The following is a 13,971-nucleotide window of genomic DNA, read 5'->3' as shown; positions in this document are numbered from 1 at the left end:
CTGTGGATCCAGACAGCCCTGTTTGGTTTTCTTTCCTGCTATCTTTTCTATGAATGCCTATATTTTTCAAAACCACTGATGTCCTGCTAGGATGCAGACCAGCTAGCTTCCTTAGGACCACAGGACATCCCTGGGCCTCTCCCTTCTTTGATAGCTCAGTTCACTATTTCCTCCCTGGGCACAGCTGTGGGCCTCACATTCCTGTTTCCTTTCCCCTGGGAAATAGGAACAGGAAAATTGTTAGGGAAAATTGTCCAAGACTTGAAAATGGAGCAGAGATTCCTGCAGGTCCTTTGAGTCATATCAGCCTTGGGCATTGTCTGGCAGGCCTGTTCAAGGAATTACCTGACTTTCTAGGGGTGTAGACCTTTGTCTAACTTGCTATTTACTACTCATTAGGTTATTTTACAATTTTATGACAAAGGCATAGGAAACTGATAGGGTGCAGACTTGTTTTATAGTGACACAAATAAAAGCATTTTAGTGAAAAGGCCAGGGAGGACACTCAATCTATTTTATGGGATGAAGTATTGCCCTATAAAAAATTGTAAAAAAAAAGAAAAGGGGAAAAAAAGGCTAAGTCCGGGCACAGCGGCTCATGCCTGTAATCCCAGCACTTTGGGAGGCCGAGGTGGGCAGATCACCTGAGGTCAGGAGTTTGAGACCAGCCTGGCCAACATGGTGAAACCCCCACATCTCTACTAACAATACAAAAATTAGCCGGGCATGGTGGTGGGCATCTGTAATCCCAGCTACTCAGGAGGCTGAGGTGGGAGAATCGCTTGAACCTGGGAGGCAGTGGTTGCAGTGAGGGGAGATCACGCCATTGCACTCCAGCCTGGGCAACAGAGCAAGACTCCATCTTAAAAAAAAAAAAAAAGAAGAGAAAGAAAGTCTAAAGTTTTATATAAAGTGATTTAGCAATATTACTTTAATATTCTTTCCTTCAGTAATTGTAACTATTTTGATGTCTCCTACATTTTTTTTTAAACCAGCTCTTCCATCCTGCTGGTTCTCTCACTGATTAAATACTTTTTAGATACATGTTCATTCTATATTTGTGTGAAAGCCATGTTTTAAAATTTAATTTTGAAAAATTAACATCTGGCAAAATTGAGGGTTTTCTTCATTTACAGTTCTATGAATTCTAACCCATGTATAGTTGCGTACCTGCTACCACAATTAGGATACAAAACAGGTCCATCATCCCCCTAAAAAACTCCCTTGGGCCATCCCTTAAAACCATGTTTTTGACTTCTTGAAAATGACTCTTTCACAGCAGGCAGAGGGTTGTCAGTGACTCGGGAGTTGTGGGTGTGCCCGTCTTATCAATCCCCACAGCCTTGCCTGTGGAGATGCCCTATCTATCCCCACTCTGTCAAGCCCAGGGAAAGGCGTGGGGTCTGAGGATTTGGCTCTGTCACACCATTCACTGCCTGCCCTTCTTCCCAGCGCTTCCAAGATCTGGTTGAATTAAACACGAGAATGAAGAGAGGAAAACACCTTCACCCACAGTGTGCTCTGGGGACATCTCCAGGTGTGGGTGGTGGGGTCAGCCACAGGACAGGTAAATAACCAAAGGGAACATGGGTACCCAAGTCAGATGTCCTCTTTGCTCCTTCCCTCAGGAGAACCTGCCTTTTCCTCACCAGGGAGCTGGCAACACCCAGGCTTCCCTGCAAGGGCGGGAGGGACATCGAGGTGCCGGATAGCCAAGGGAGCAGAGGAGGAAGGGGCTCTTCGAGTAAACTTGTTGGGAATTAAGATGTGCTGCTCTCATGCCTGGGTGTTACTTCAGTTGGAGAAAAAAGAGGCTTCACCATTTGTCTTTGTGCAGTGTTATCCTCAGCAAAGAGGACTGGGAACGTGGTACATGGGAGGAGGGAGCCAGGGATGTGAGTGGCCAGCCACGCCCAGGGAGGGGAGCGAGGCACAGGGATGTCTCCAGACAAAACCCCTAAATCACATGGAATCAGATACACATATTCTCTCTCTCTCTCTCTTTCACATTCTCTCTCTCTCTCTCTGTCACTGAGCTATTTTTCACTCAGCATTCAGAGCCTGTGGTATGTGTAGATACGAAGTAGGGCTTCAGGTCTTCATAGGTCTAAAGTCCATAATGCTGTCTCTAGTGCCCTCCCTTTAAAATGTATTTTATAGCCTTTTATTTGTCTTTACCAACGAATGGAAAAGCAATGAAGGCAGACTTTTTTGGGATTTGCTGCATCTAACCGTGCCCTTGCCCTCTCCAGAGGCCTCCCTTTCCCTGGTGCGAGAGGCATGTGCAGGGCCTGGTAAGAAAAGGAGCCTTAGACACTGACTCCAGGGGTCCCTAGCCAGCCTCATGGGCTTTGTGACAATCCTAACACTTAATGGTGTCTTCTACTCTGACTTCCAAGTTCTCTTTTCATAAGAATGTGTCTTATCTAGGGTGACCGTGTGACTTTTAGACTCTAAACCATGACATTCTTAAGAGTGAAAGGAGGTGGGAATAATAATTACTCTGGGACAATGTGTGTAAACTGGGACTGTGGCAGGCAAGCAGCGAAGTATAGTTACTCTTATCTTTCAGAGTAAATTGGGAACTTTTTCCATGAAGGGGCCCAGTCTGTCTATCTGTGATAAGATATACTTGGGCTTTGTCCCCAAGAGATGAGTGTCTTTTGTGTGCCAATGAGATGTCCGGTGGCTGGGGGTCCCTAGATAGCTTCAGGATGGGGGCTGCTCTCCAGAAAGACCAAGGCAGGAGTAGAGGATTGGAACTTTCAGCCCTATCCTGGACCTCCTGGGAAGAGAGAGGGGCTGGAGATAGAGTCAATCACCAATGGCTAATGATTTAATCAATCATGTCTAGGTAATGAGATCTCCATTAAAAACTGAACAGTGAGGTTCAGAGAGCTTCTGAGTTGCTGAATACGTTGAGGTCCTGGGAGGGTGGCGTTCCAGAGAGAGCGTGGAAGCTCCACACCGCCCCCTAGTACCTTGTCCTTTACATCTCTTCCATTTGCCTGTTTCTAACTTGTATCCATTCCAATAAACTGGTAATAGTGAGTAAAATACTTTCCTGAGTTCTGTGAGTCCTTCTAGCAAATTATCCAACCTGAGGAGGAGGTTGTGGAAACTCTTGGTTTATAGCTGATTGATCAGAAGTACTGGGGACAACCTGTGACTTTCGACTGGCATCCAAAGTGGAGCAGTCTCATGGGACTAAACCCTAAACCTGTGGTGTCTGCACTGACTTCAGGTCCAATCCAACATATTAATTAATCCTACATATGAATCAGGATGGAATGGAATTGTAGGATGCCATTCCTGTGGAGAGTTGGAGACCTCCTTGGAGTCCTCTTCTGCATCTAAGAGTTTTGTTAGGAGATGCTTAGTTAACACTGACTGATGGCTGCTTCTTTAAGGGGCTCTCTTCCTAAGAAATTTAACCCAATTGAAGTTTAGAGGGAGAAACTTCTTGGTTTAGTTCAAACACCTTATTATACGTTGGGCTGGCTTTGGTTGTTAAATATCAACTGTTGTGAATGAACACTAAGAGACCACAGGTGACTTGTGATGGAAGGAGACTCTTTCAGAGAAGCCAGCCAAGTTCAGGCAGCTGCAGGCCATGTTTGTCTAATAAGTCACAATTGTGTGGCAGAGACTCCTGTGACCCCAGTTGTGCTGGAGGCAAGAGCTAAGCGTTGGCATGCCCAGATGGGATTTCAGGTATCCACTTTGTGTGAAAACCCACTAGGACTCCTTGAAGAAATGAAGATAATTTTAAGGTAAGGACTGACTACAGGATTCTAGGAGAGCAGGTTTACATGTCTAGGGGAAAAAAAATAAAGACAAAGGTGACTTTGACCCCTGAAGAATATGCTTGGATGGGCAAAAAAATCACTCCACGGTAGCATCACTGCGGGGAGTCTCTTGCACGTATCCCTGGGTGGTTGATGGTGGTTGATGGTTGATGACTACTGACCCAGCCCTGGTGGAGGAATCTAGGAGGCCCTAAGAAAATGAAAAGAGCAGGAGTGGTCCTTTTGGAGCCTTATAAACAAGCCATGAAAACTGATCAGGAGAGACATCTCTTCCACTTCAAAGAGTTAGAAACTGGCCAGGCTGTGCTCTACCACATCCCAAGAAGCCCATACACATAATGGACACCAAAGAGAAATCTTTCCAGCAAATGGCAGCCAAGTGTTGCATCCTAAAGTCAGAATATCATGATGGTTTTCTGTTAGAGGAAGTCCAATGTCTTAAGGAAGGGCACTCTTTGGTCTAATTGGCACAGGGGCAATGGGGTAGTGTCAGCCCCAACATGGGGTAGTGGCAACCACGGTCAGAGTACACGGTGATGTCCTCACTGGGGAGTGACAGTGACTACACTGTATTGCTAGTGGCCAACACTAGCAGTGATGTATGGAGCTGGCAACATCACTTCTTGCCTTGATGATGGCCAGGCTGGTGCTCATGCAAAACCTGCTGCCGATCCCACTGAAGCACAGTGGAGAATAGCCCAGAGAGAAGTCCAGGAAGGCTTTATCTGTGGAGGCAGTGTTGATGAGATACTTGGGCCCTGCCAGGAGGAGGAGGAGGAGGGGACCATGGGGTAGGGGCCTAGGGTAAAAAATATTTCTATTCACACTGCAGTTGTGACTCAGTCCCTTAGGATGCTGTGACCGGGAAACTCACATTACACTGTGTATACACATACATTACACTGTAACCTCCACTTCCTGGGTTCAAGTGATTCTCTTGCCTCAGTCTCCTGAGTAGCTGGGCTTACAGGTGTACACCATGATGCCTGGCTAATTTTTTTGTATTATTTTTAGTAGAGACGGGGTTTTGCCTTGTTGGCCAGGCTTGTCTCGAACTCCTGACCTCAAGTGGTCCCCCTGCCTCTGCCTCCCAAAGTGCTGGGATTACAGGCATGAGCCACTGCGCCCAGCCCTGTATGATTTTTTTATGTGCAGCTCACATTCAAAATTACTGCTTGGCTTCTTTGGCGCAGAACCTCCCTTCTCCACCAGGGCCTCTCACTGGGTCTCAGTGGTAGACACTCTGGAGGATGCCTGCCTCACTCTTTGAAGTGAATTATTTTGGGTATCACCTTGATCCTAAATAAGGTCAGACAATCCCAATATGCTCTAAACATTTGTTCAAATCTTATTCAACTATTTTCATGTAGTATAATAAAATTTTATTAATATCTCTTGGTTTAATTCATGATCGTTTTACATGTGGTGATATTGACTGAGTCCAAGCTCTACCAACTCTGCCTTCGCTTTTTGTTTCAATTTTTAATTTTGAGGGTACATAGTAGGTATACATCCTTCATCATTGTGAAATTAAAATGTGTCTTTAGGCTGAGCACAGTGGCTCACACTTGTAATCCCAGCACTTTGAGAGGGTGAGGCGAGAGGATTGCTTGAGCCCAGGAGTTTGAGGCCAGCTTGGGCAATATAGAGAGACCTTGTCCCTACAAAAAAAAAAAAGTTAAAAATTAAAAAACAAATATGTCTCTTAGTGATTTTTTCTTTTCTTAATTACATATTCACTGTAACAAAAAAGTTTGAAGTTACAGGTAGGCAAAAAGAAGAAAATTAAAACACCCCTAGTCCTATTCTCAGAGTTAGCTATTACTTACCACTTGATGTATTTCCCTCCAATCTTTTTCTGTATATGTACATGTGAATGTTTGTGTATAAAAAACTCACACACCTATAAAACATAAATAAGACATCCAGCTACCTCAATAACTGCATTATTCGTTTCTAATACATATACTTTTTCATGTATTTGCCTATTTTTATTTCATAACCATCTGTTCTTATTTGTGATGGCTATTCTTTCATTTAGTTCCCTGAAGTTTTATGTATACATTTTAAAACCCCCTTCAAGATTGTCTATTATGTCTAGTTCCTTAAGTATAAATTTTCTTCTTTGGCGGGGTCTGAAAACTGCCTTTAGTGTTGTTGATCTTCCTTATAGGGTGTGTAATTCTTGCCTATGAGCTTGTCTTTCATGGGAGCCATCTTTCTTGGGACTTCTCCACTCTGTGGTCTGGGTTTTAGAAGAAGGATTCCGGTGAGGAGGTTTCAGTGTTGTCCTATGGAATAGAGCACTGACTTCAAACCAAGTCTATGGCTAGTGGACCAGGACTGTTGACTGTTTCCACTGATAGCTGGGCAGATGGCTTGTGTTCAGCCACAACCTTGGGCAGCCCTCTTCCTGAAGGGGTGGCATGGTCCTGCCTCCTGGACTCATGGCTTCCTGCTGCATGTGGGGCTCATGACGCATTGAAATTGCAACCACAGCTCATCCAGTCTGAGTCCCCTGTGGGTCTTCCGGCTTTAGCTCCCATTTACAGGCATGCTTTATTTTATTATACTTGGCTTTATTGCACTTTGCAGATATTGCATTTTTTACAAATTGAAGGTTTGTGGCAACCCTGCGTGGAGCAAGTCTATCAGTGCTATTTTTCCAACAGCACGTGCTCACTTCATTAGCATTTTTAAGCAATATTATCTTTTAATTAAGGTATGTACATTGTTTAGACATATGCTATTGCACACTTAATAAACCACAGTATAGGGTAAACATACTTTTATATGCACTGGGAAACCAAAAAATTTGTGTGACTTGCTTTATCATGATATTTACTGCGTGGTGGTCTGGAAGTAAACTGGCACTATGCCTGAGGGATGCCTGTATGACTTTGTTCCTATTCTGTCCCTGGAGATTTCCCTTTCTTGCATGGAGCTTGGACATATCAATCTAAAATATATTTTTATATTTTATTAAGTTTTTCTATGCATTTGCAATAGGAGATGACAGCAGTAGGGGGAGTTCGCCCTGTGCTCAACATGTTGACCTGAAATTCAATAGTAATTATCCTTACGTTGATTTGTGTTTGTCCTCCATACATCCCACATCTTCTTAACTACTTTAATTGCTTTGTCATTTTCTTCCATGTTCACTAGAATTATCTCAAGATTTTCCTGAGCTGGGAAAATTTCAAGCTTCCTTGATGTTTCTAATTTATCTAATAGCTCTATAAAGCTCTTGTTTTCATCCTGAATTTTTTTCCTTAGCTCTGAATTTCCTTTGCATTTCACTTGGTAGACTTATCAAGTCATCTTTGGGTTCTCGTTTTACTAAATTTCAAAAGCATATTAAATATTTTAAAATTAATATATACCAAGTTAATACAAATTATTAATTGTTAAATTAATATAATTAACTATTAAATTAAAATGATTAATTAAGTATTATATATTCTTATTTGTTCTACAATGTGAAGCATTCTCAGGAGTTTTCTTCTGTACTTGGGAGAGTGATTTCTCCCAATCTAGATATCTGGATATGTTTATCTTTTTCATGTTGTGTTTCTTGCTTTTTTTGTTCGTTTTTGAGACAGAGTCTCACTCTGTCACCCAGGCTGGAGTTCAGGGGTGCAATTATGGCTCATTGCAGCCTCCACCTCCTGTGCTCAATTGATCCTCCTGCGTTATCCTCCAGAGTAGCTGGGACTACAGGCGTGCGCCACTACACCCTGGTCATTTTTTCTATTTTTCATAGAGACAGGGTCTCACTATGTTGCCCAGCCTGGTCTCGAACTACTGAGCTCAAGTGATCCTCCTGCCTTACCCTCCCAAAGTGCTGGGATTACAGGCATGAGCTGCCGCACTCAGCCTGTTTCTTGCTTATTTTCCTTCTTTTCTTTCTCCTACTCTGCCTTCTCCTTCTTGGTGTTCTTCTTTTTTAAAATCTAGTATGTTGGCTTAGCCTTCATGCTGTCGCTTTTAATTTTGCACAGGTAAGTCTGATCAGACTATCTAACGCTCTGAGAGTGTGAGGACGAATTCTTTTTGACACCTTTTCTAGCTACCTGTCATTTCCTCAATACTAGAGTTTGGGGGCTGGGTGGTACTTCCTTCCTGCTTCCTGAGCTCTGAGGGTCACATGGACAGGTGAAGGACAGAGCTGGGCCTGGCTCCCTCCTGACGTGGGCTAGCATCCCACACCTGGGTCTGCTCCACTTGGCAGGCACATGTCCCCTCCTGGGACTTCAGCTCATTCCCTTGGACAGCACAGAGTTCTGAACAGCAGCAAGTCCAGCCAGCCACTCCTCCAGCTGCTGCTGGCTTCTGTGATGGTGCCCAGGGGCTCCTCCTCTCTGGAGCTTCTCCTGGACTCCCCAGGCTGCCTTTAGCATCTTGGCCCTCTTTGTGCCGAACTGAGAGGTGCTGGTGACCCTTCTTGGGATCCTGTTCTCTTACCTTCCCTCATTTGGCTTCAGCTATGTGTGTGGGAGAGAGACAGCTAACATTCCATTCTGAGACCCTCTATTTCTTCCCTCTTGACACCTTTTCAGTCTTACGTCATAAGGTTGTACTATTTTCCATGTGTGGTTGCCTCTGGTTAGCTTTTGACTTTTTTGTTTTTGTTTTGTTTTGAGATGGAGTTTCACTCTTGTCACCCGGGCTGGAATGCAATGGCACAATCTTGGCTCACTGCAACCTCTGCCTCCCAGGTTCAAGCAATTCTCCTGCCTCAGCCTCCCAAGTAGCTGGGACTACAGGCACCCATCACCACGCCCGGCTAATTTTTGTATTTTTAGTAGGGGCTATTGTCCAGGTTGGCCTCAAACCCTGACCTCAGGTGATCTGCCCGCCTCAGCCTCCCAAAGTACTGGGATTACAGAGATGAGCGACTGCACCCTGCCAGCTTTTGACTTTTTTCAAAAAAATTATTCTTTGATCACCTTATGATGTGCCAGGTAGAAGGAGGGGTGCTTCTGGCCTCATTTGTGCCACCCTTACCCAAAATCCAGGCACATGTGCTGTCGAGGCTCCACGCAAGACCCCAGGAACTCCTGGGTCTTTGCTACCGCCGGAGGGTTGCAACTGCTTCTCAGACAGAAGACCCCCTTCTCATGGTTTCTCTTTCTCAGGCCTCCAAACCCCTGGTTACTTCATCTTTGAAATGAGTGTTTCATATGCAATTAACCTATGTTGAAACTTTACCAACTCTAAAGTGAAATTATACTTCCTTCCTACATCTAACTCTACATAACCATAGAGTTCCCCTCCCAAGTATTTCTGAAAGTTTCCCAGGGACAGCTTTGCACAGCTCCAGAAAGTATCTCTCACTCTCACTCTACCCTTTTCTTCTTGCTGCCATGATTCTGCCTCTGTAGCTTATGGGACTGGTGACTTAGTGACTCTGCCAGGCCTTGGGAAGGAGACATTGCCCTCCCCAACCCCCCGCAGCTCATCTGACCACAGGTTCCACTGAGTGGGGGCATAAAGAAAGCAGCCTTAGAAATTTCCATCTGCCTCCAGAGGAGAAGTGTCTTGTACCCAAAGGCCTCCATTTGGCAGGGGCCACTTTAGCTCCCACCAACAGCAATATACAGGCCCCCTTTCTCCACAGAGAGAGGAAGAAATCCCTCCCTTTCCAGCCCACAACACTCTTCCTTGCCTGCCTTGGGATGACAGACCATGAGGACACCCCTTTCTGTTAGGGGCAATCTCCCTTCTCCCTCCACACCTGAAGGTGTGGTCTGACCCTTTCCCCTCTGAGAAAATAAACCACCATCTTAGTGTCCAGTCTGAGTGTTTTGTTGTCAGAGCCTCAGGCCCGTCTAGGCAGCATTGTTCCCTCCCAGCGCATCGTCACAGCCTTTCCTCCAGCCTGAGGTGAGGAGAGGGTCAGGTCTTCCGACCTCTGGTAACCCCATCTCCCAGGAACAAATGTTGGACAACAAAGCACTCATGTCACCCAGGAGCCAAAGGGCAACCTCAACCAAGATTTTAAAAAATGGACACCTTAGAACATGTGTCTAATTTGTTTGGGGGCGGTTCTACCCATAAACACAATTAATGTTTCCTAACAGGACCCATAATGACTTTGCTCAGAATCACCCCACGTGGGCTTCCTCCAGAACAGCGGAGGCTTCTTGCCTCACAACAGGAGGCCTGCGAATGCTGCCCAACATGGTTACAATGTGAGCACGCTGGCGGCTGACTCACAGGAAATGGTTCCCAAGGCTGTGCCTGAGATAAGGCTGGCTTCTGGAGGCCTCTTTGCAGAGGAACCAATCCCACCCCAACTCCCTGATTGGATAATAAGACTCAGAAGCTCCAGTTCTCCCCTTCCTATGTGGCTTTGCAGGTTCTGTGTCTGACTGGACTGCCACTTTTCTCACGTACCTGTGGTCTGTGCTACAGAACATCCTAGCCACACAGGAAAGGTGGGAGCAGTGGGTGGCTTGAGGCCAACTGAGGTTTCAATCCAGTTCCTCTCCCCTGCCACCTGCCTTACCTGGTGCTACCTCTGCAAACACCACCTGCTGGGACAGTGTGGGTGGGAGGGGCTGGTGAGCAGGATTATTTCCTGTTACTGCCTTGGGGAAGCTGCTGAGGGCATTGCTCACTCCTTTGATCTGGGCATAGAAGGAAGCCACCTGCCCTAGCCAAGGTTTTAGCGCAATGACCAGATGAGAGGCTTCAGGTTACCTCGGGGCCCTGAGTCTGGAATCCAGAGTCACAGAGAATGAGGGAAAGTTGTGGAATCATTGGTGGAGACAGGATTGGAAACCTCTTGCAGCCAGAAAAATCACCATCACAGAGGGAGACTAGAAACCATCCCTGGGCCTGAACCTATCTTTGCTCCCGCCATTCTTGTGCGGTCAGGTGGTTCTGGGACAGTAACCTCAGGCAGGTGAGAAAAGTGGCAGTGCAGTCAGACAATGCACAGAGGCCAGACGGGACAGGGAGAACTGGAGCTTCTGAGTCTTATTATCCAACCAGCCAGGCAGTGGGGGTGGGCTTTGCTCTTCTCTGCAGAGAGGCCTCCAGAAGCAACCTTATCTCAGGCACAGCTTATGAAGCTCTTTCCTGTGAGCCAGCCACCAGTGTGCTCAAATCTTAACAAACAGCATGACCTTTACTTAATAAAGGCCTGGGGGAAAGCCAGGGCAAGCGTTCCCACTTTAAAGTGCTTCATAAACGACGTGGCACCTGCAGTCACAAGGATGACATGATTAGCCTGCTGTCACCTGAGTCATTTTTTCCAGATGTGGTGAGGGGCAAGGCAGCCAGCTGGTGTCATGGAAAAAGCTCTGGATTCGAGTCTCGGTCAGATGTTGGCTACCCACTCAAACTGCTGCCGTGGCAGCCCTGCCTCCTTGCACGGCCGTTTCACATCTCTGATGTGGGAGATGAAGAGGGGAATGATCCATGCCTGGTATTTTGCAAACAGAATGCATGCATTCATAGATATGAGAGCACTGAAAAAACCCAAGCTCTTGATTTGGCAGCCAGACTGTGTAGGGGGATGTTCACTAGACTTGGTGTTTAAAGACTCAGGTTGGATCCAAGCTAATTCTATTTTTTTTTTTTTTTTTTTGAGACAGAGTCTCCCTCTGTCACCCATGCTGGAGTGCAGTGGTGCGATTTCGGCTCACCGCAACCTCCACCTCCCGGGTTCAAGCAATTCTCCTTCCTCAGCCTCCCAAGTAGCTGGGATTACAGGTATAAGCCCCCAGCCTGGCTAGTTTTTTGTTTGTTTGGTTGGTTGTTTTTGTTTTTGTTTTTGTATTTTCAGTAGAGATGGCATTTCACCATGTTGTCCAGGCTGGTCTCGGACTCCTGACCTCAAGTGATCCGCCCACTTCAGCCTCCCAAAGTGCTGGGATTATAGGTGTGAGCCACCATGCCCAGATGGATCCAAACTAATTCTTAGTCACGTAAATCTAAGCAAGTGACTTAGTGTCTCCGGATCTCAGTTTTCTCCACTGTGGAATGGAATGGGTATAATCACCCTGCACCCGGCTCTCCTGAGAGGTAGATGAAATGAGATGGGGATGCATGGGAAGTGCTGTGGGGGCGGCGTACTCCGATGTTATTTGATGCTGTCTAAGGTTAAGCCTTCTTATTTGGGCTACTAGGGCAGAGCCCATCTGGGCCTCCCAAGTCCATTCTCTTTCAAGAGAAGAGAGCAGCTGCCAGTTGCCCTGGTAACCCAGACCAGCAGCAGGCTTCCTGCAGGGACTTTCCTGCCCTGGCACAGTTGTCAGTTTCCCTTCTCAACCTTAGCTGAGGCCGAAAGTGTGGTGGAGACACAGGTTTCTCAAGCAGGGCCCTCAGCAGAGCACACCGTGCCCATTGGCATTATTGCCACAACTTCTCCTTGCTTTGTGGAAGAGAATCTGGTTACACATCTTACTGGTTTTTCTGCTTTCTTTCTGTGACTCATCATGTTTGTGAATATTTCAGGTAAACACTTGTAGGGGGCAGCCTTCTTGGCTCAGTTTTCTGCTCTCTGTGTTCTCTGTGCCAGGCTGGTGACCCTCCTCTCTGTGTCCAGCCCCCTGTCCCCTGGAAATAGGTCAGGCATCTGAGATTGCTGGCTGCCTGGTCTGTCTTCAGCCAGGACCTGAGGGGTTTGTCTCTGTAGCAGTGGAGTTCATTCACTGCTATCCTTTGTGAAGAGTGGAAGCTGCCCATTTCTCCCCTGCCTTTCCTGACAGGAAACTAGCACTGGCTGAAATTTCTCCAGGGCTGACCTGCCTCTCGGTGTCCTGGTCCCATGTTCAATATAAAAGTACTATGAATCGCCACAGTCTTCAGGAGTAACACTTCCTATTCCCAGAAAGTCAGGACCAGCCTGGGAGGACTTTGCACCTTCCTGGGATTTGCTCTTTTGACCATCCCCTATCTGTTTTCCTGTAATTATCTGCTGTGAAACTTACAAAACTAAAATGCCATGAGTGCTTATCTACGGGGCAACCAAAAAAGAGAAGGCCTTGAACCTGAGTCCCTCTGTACGTGTGGGTTTCTATGAGGGGTGGGTGGTCACTGCCTGATGAGGGGGCAAGAAAGCCTAGAGCTGACAGGGCACCAGGGAGGGGCCGAGGAGCCTGCCTAGCAAGGAGACCTGTGGGCGAGTCTCTGATCTGTGCCAGCCAGGAAGTTGTAGAAGGCAGGGAGCAGTTGCCATGCTTATGTGATTCTTGTAGGAGTGGTCCCTGAGATTAGTTGGAAAGGCCCTTTATCAAGGATCGGAGAGCTATCCAAACTCTTGGTTCACAGGAATAATAAGTGTAAAAGCATGTAACATCCCTCGTAGCTGTCCTTTATCGACGTTTCCTCTGTGCCCTGCCTTATCTCATGCTCATGTTAAACCTGGGAGGTGGTAGTTTTATCATCACCATTTTACAGAAAAGGAAAACCAAAGAGCAACCACGTGGGCTAGGAATGTCGCATCCGAGTGGCTTTTACAGAAGCGTGCTAGATGCCAGGTGCCCTGCAAGGTGCTTTCCCAAGTACCATCTGGAATCCTCACAAGAGGTCTGTGGGGTAGGCTCTATTATCCCTGCTTTATAGGTGAGGCCCATAAGGTCCGCAGAAGGTGATGTGCCCAGGGTGTGAGTGCCAGTCTGTCTGTCAACCCCGCTGCAGCTTTCTGCAGCACAGAAAGCTGGTCCAGCTCTTCAACTGGTTAGAAGGCTGGTTAGAAATCAGCCACAGGTCCCTGTCACATCCCAGACCATCACAGACCTCCGTGCTGCTGGAGGATGGCAACCTGCTCTTGACTGGCTCTCCCACCCTCTAATCCCTAAGCAGGCCTGAGAGAGAGGAAGGAAAAGGGAACACCTGGCCCAACAAGGGGCTTGGACCCAGGTCACCTGTACCTACCATGTTTACTTGCACAGTCTCCTCACCTTCTGTACTTATTCTGAGGGTGCATGAGCTTGGCCATTATAAACCAAGGAGACAAACTTATTTATTAGCTGCTGTGAGTCCTACTCTGTGCCTTTCCTGCTCACAAAATCTCTGTGAGGCAGAGAGCAATCCCCATTCCACAGAAGCAGGAATTGAGATAGAGGGGTCACGAATGAACCTCCCGGGTTCAAGCAATTCTCCTGCCTCGGCCTCCCGAGCAGCTGAGATTACAGGCATGCACCACCAT

At 46.7% G+C, this 13,971-nt stretch overlaps 1 long non-coding RNA gene across 1 annotated transcript in view; it reads left to right on the top strand.

Annotated features, from left to right (window-relative positions):
• Nucleotides 1–13,971, top strand: part of LOC129143133 (uncharacterized) — a 206,483-nt gene that overhangs the window by 69,045 nt on the left and 123,467 nt on the right. The gene's annotated exons all lie outside the window — the stretch shown is intronic.

This window comes from Pan troglodytes, chromosome 12, assembly GCF_028858775.2.
Source record: "Pan troglodytes isolate AG18354 chromosome 12, NHGRI_mPanTro3-v2.0_pri, whole genome shotgun sequence".
NCBI classification, from domain to species: domain Eukaryota; kingdom Metazoa; phylum Chordata; class Mammalia; order Primates; family Hominidae; genus Pan; species Pan troglodytes.
The sequence above is the reverse complement of the archived record's forward strand: the minus strand, read 5'-3'. Positions and strand labels throughout refer to the sequence as shown.